Source organism: Myotis davidii, unplaced genomic scaffold (assembly GCF_000327345.1).
Source record: "Myotis davidii unplaced genomic scaffold, ASM32734v1 scaffold170, whole genome shotgun sequence".
NCBI lineage: Eukaryota > Metazoa > Chordata > Mammalia > Chiroptera > Vespertilionidae > Myotis > Myotis davidii.
The window spans coordinates 1,040,900-1,045,392 of record NW_006282528.1 but is presented as its reverse complement, the minus strand read 5'-3'; the positions used below and the strand labels follow the sequence as shown (position 1 = coordinate 1,045,392).

Genomic DNA, 4,493 nt, shown 5'->3' with positions numbered 1-4,493 from the left:
CGTCCAGCCGGGCTCGGTCCCGGTGCGCAGGGGTCGGGGCTCAGGGCTCCAGCTCCGCACGCGGGGATCGGGAACCCAGCCCCGGACGCGCGCCGTCCCCAAGGAAACCGCGCGTTTGGTGGCGAAGATGGAAGCTGAGTTGGGAACTGCTGAGGAGCCTGGGGCCCTCCGTCGCGAGCACCAAGGACTGCGGCTCAGCTGAGGGTGGAGCGGCCCCGCGGCGCCCCGCCCTCCGGCCTCCGTCTTCCTCGGGCTCGGGGAAGGGCGGAACCGGAACAGACCCCGGGCAGCACCAGGGAGCCCGCCCAGGCGGCCCGGGCCCACTGCGCAGGCGCGGAGCGGTGCATTTCGGGACGTGTAGTTTCCGCGTTCCAGCCGGGCTCGGTCCCGGTGCGCAGGGGTCGGGGCTCAGGGCTCCAGCTCCGCACGCGGGGATCGGGAACCCAGCCCCGGACGCGCGCCGTCCCCAAGGAAACCGCTTCTTTTCTCTCATTTTGGGGATGTTTCTTTGTCTCCCCATTTTTGCTGTCTCTTTGTATTTGCTTCTATGTATTAGATAGAACTGCCATGCCTCCCAGTCTTTGTGGGAGGGCCTTATGTAGAAGGTATCTTGAGTGGTCCAGTGGTGTACTCTTTTTGTTAACCTAAGCTGGACACTCTAGGAATTCCCCTTGTGTGCATTTTTGGGGCTCTCTTATTGTAATTGGGAATTGAGTATTGATGTCCCATGTGTGCAAGAATTTGCTGCCAGTTAGGTTTGACCCCAATGTCTTCTTGCCATCTGTCCTTAGTTGGGGACTCCTTAGCCCAGAGGCTGGCGGCGTGCGTAGGCTGGCACGTGGCCCGGGGTTGGGGCTGGCCAGAGGTGCTGGTGTCCGAGGGGCTTGGGGACGAGTGCGTGTTCCGGACGCCCTGTTCAGTGGAAGGGCTGGGGTGTGAGGGGGCCGGTGTTGCTCCCGAAGTTTTGGGGTCGGAGAGGACCCTGGCCGGTTGCAGAGGCGCTGAGACCCAGAGGGGCTGGGTGAGGGGCTGGGTGGGAAGGGTGGAGACTGGAGGGAGAACGGCTTGGGACGTTGGGACTAAGGACACGGCTAAGTGGTGGCTGGCAGGAGGTCAGACACCAGGGCGGAGACCCCCCTGGACGCCCCGGAGTCCGCCGGGTGTGCCAGGAGGAAGTAGGTCGCGGGCAGTACTGTCCATGTCGCTTCAGGTGGCCTAGCCACAGTCGGCGAGTAGCTTTTCTGTCTTTCGAGAAATCCGGCCAAAGAGCAAATCAGGATATTTTTGCAGTAAAGGAAATAGAACTATTTCTCTCTAAGCCATTATGAGTTCAAATGTTTTTATTGATTTTTTAGAGGAAGGTGGAGGGAGAGGTAGAAACATCAATGAGAGAGAATCATCCATCGGCTGCCTCCTGCCCGCCCCGCACTGGGGACCTTGATGGGAATGGAACCCGGACCCGGGCCAACGCTCTATCCATTGAGCCACACCGGTTCGGGCTATTTTTTAGTTTTGAGCTGAGACTGAATAGTTCCAGGGGAGCTTAAAGTGCCTGCACTACTTAGGTTGACTCGACGCCTCAGCGTTGTCCCGGGCTTGGCGTTTGCAGACAGCAGCTGCCTCCCTTTCTCATTGCACCCGGTGTTTGTATGGAGTCAGCACACGGGCCGGATATTTTTAGCCTCCTCCGCTTTCACTTGCTGAAGTCCTGCGAGGCCTGCAGAGTGGGAGCTTGTCACTGAGGGCGATGGGGGACCCCCCCCCCCCAAAGTGGATGGAGGCAGAGGGTGAGAGGAGCCACACTGATCTGATCTGCCTCTCCTCCCACCCTCACCGCACCCAACACTATTTGCAGGTTGACCTTCTGTGTTTCTCTCCTAAAGAGCGTCAGTTGAATCACTCCAGGCGTGAAGTCGAGGCAGGTGCCAGTATGTTTTTACTGTCTGGTTCCGTGATATCAGAGAGAATAGAATGGTGGCTTCCGAATTCCAGAGTTGCAGCATTGTTCTTTGGATTCTGATTTTTTTAGAAAATATATTTTTATTGAATTCAAGAGGGAGAGAGAGAGATGGAAACATCAATGGTGAGAGAATCATTAATTGGCTGCCTCCTGCACACCCACTACTGGGAATCAAGTCCACAACCTGGGCATGTGCCCCTGACTAGAATCAAACCTGGGACCCTTCAGTCTGCAGGCCGATGCTCTATCCACTGCACCACACCGGCCAGGGCTGGGTTCTGATTTTTAAAATGAGGACACTTTGGCTCAGAGAGGTTCACGACGTGCCCCAGGTCACATGCCCTGCCTTGGGTGCCACCGGGAATAGAGTGCAGTGCAGATGCCCCCTCTCCTGGTGCTCGGGCGGTCTCTAGACCATGGCCGCTGTCTTGCAATGACTACATTTCTCACTGGATGTCCCTTGGTTATGGTCTTCAGCTTGGCCTGTCCATTAGCAGAAGGAGAGGCCTTTATCATGACCGTCATGGTTGACATTTATGTACCGTGGGCTGAGGGTGGAGCCCAGGGTTTCTCCTCCAGTCCCGAAGGCGGATGTACAGCTGAGGGAGCCGAGGCTTGAGAGGGGCCAGGTGACGTGTCCACGGCCACACCACTAGTGAGCCCACCTAGTACAACAGATCCTCCAACGTCTGTCCTTCTGTCCAGTGTTGTTTCATTACAACATCGATGAGGTGTCGTAGGAACTGAACTTGTTTATATTCATTGGCCTCCTGTAAAGTGGGGTCCACTGTATGTCATTTCGCTTGAGGCTGCAGAACCAGTTGCCTGCTGTGGGAGGCCTCGCTGTACATGTTGCCAGAGGGCCAGACAACAGGGTGTTCTTTTTAATCTACTTCCTCCTGTAAATGTTTTGGACCTATTTGTTGTCCTTGACCTTGGGAATCAAGGTATGTCGTGGGGAACAGCCAAGCTCACCTACCGTATTTGTACACAACTCAAAGGAGTTGTAAAAGTAAAATGTACACAACCCTCAAATATTTTATTTTCATTTACAACATGGCTAATCCCTGAGCTTATTAGAGATTACTCAAAGTGGAAACTCTAGCAACACTTCCGTGCAGATCAGAATCTGCTGCTACTTAAAGACAAACGGGCCATTTACACAGGAAGGTCAGCGCTGACCTTCAATCACACGTAAACAGATTATGGTGTAAATTCCTCTTGTTAGCTTATCTGACTTTGCAAAAGTCATGGGGTAAACTTGGCTATCTGGTGCCAACGCCCAGCTTTTCAGGGTACTGTGACCTTGAATAGATGAGGTTTGAATTTTTTAGAGAGAGAGGGAGTGAGAGAGAAACATCAATGTGGGAGCAAAACATCAATCGGTTGCCTCCTGCGCGCCCCTTCCTGCCCCCAGGGATTGAGCCAGAAACCCAGGTATGTGCCCTGACCAGGAATTGAACCGGCAACCTCTTCAGTGCCTAGTACGACACCCAACTGAGCCATAACAGCCAGGGCTGAACTTTTTATATTTAGATGCTTTTGTAAGTGAAAAAGTTTTCTAGAAACATCTCTGAAGTTTGTCTTTCCTCCATTCCGAAGGCCTACGAGACTTTCCGCTGTTTCTCTTCATTTTAGTTGTGGGTATATTTAAAGAAAAGCATCCGTGCGGTTTTTGAGTGCAGAGCTCTCTGCCTCCATCAGGATAAGACTGTGGGGCCAGACTGGAGGGTTGAGTCCCAGCCCCCCTCCCCTGCCTGTGACCCTGGACGTGTCTCATAAACTCTGTCCGGGCTCTGGGGTGGCGACGGTGAACTCCCCTCGGAGGGCTGGTGTGAAGGCTGAGTGAGTGGGCGCATCACTGCCGCCAGCCTGGCTGGGCACCGCGGCGCAAAGCTGTACGTTTCCACGTTCTAGGAGCAGGAGGGGCCCTGGGCCCGGCCAGTCGACACCCCCTTTCTTCGTTTGCAGATGGGACCGAGGCCCCAAGAGGGAAGTCGCCCGAGTGTGTAGTGTCTGCATCCCGAGCTCAAGCCTTCTGACTCCTGGGGTATGTGTCACCGTCTCGAAATAGTGACAGCGAGGCCTCAGAGCCGCCCTGCGCTCCGCCGTGTCCCTGCCTGTCACGCCCTGCCCCACTTCCCCCGGGCCCCGCACTTTAGGCGGGAATTCTAGGCCGCAGTGGCTTTCTCAGACAGCGTTTCCCGTGTCATGTACTCCCTTCCCTCGATAGTTTTTAAAAGCCTAGATTCACTTAATTAACACTCAGGGGACCCGAGAAAGCCTCTCACCCTCAGAGCAGCTCTGGTTCCGGGCAGGAGGGGTGGAGGGACCGACTTTGGACCTGGGCTTTGACGTGCCTCGCGAGTGGAGTGGGAGCACCTGTCCCCGTGGGAGCAGCAGGGCCCCGCTGCTTGCGGCTGTGCTCCCGTTCCCAGCAGGTCAGCCAGATCTTTCCGCCCAACAAGCCGCGCCTGTCCCGGCTCTGACCCAGGTCGCGGCTCCCCACCCGGCTCCGGGCCAGCTTGCTGGG

The 4,493-nt window shown here is 55.9% G+C and overlaps 1 protein-coding gene across 2 annotated transcripts in view; it reads left to right on the top strand.

Moving 5' to 3' along the window:
• Positions 1 to 2,745: 2,745 nt before the first annotated feature.
• Positions 2,746 to 4,493, top strand: part of SMIM11A (small integral membrane protein 11A) — a 7,991-nt gene continuing 6,243 nt past the window's right edge. Inside the window, exons 1-2 of one of the 2 annotated variants that reach the window (XM_015560334.1) lie at positions 2,746 to 2,907; positions 3,932 to 4,010. The gene's annotated coding sequence lies outside the window, so the exon portion shown is untranslated. The remainder of the gene's footprint in view (positions 2,908 to 3,931; positions 4,011 to 4,493) is intronic. The other variant, XR_001512925.1, reaches the window with a different exon arrangement.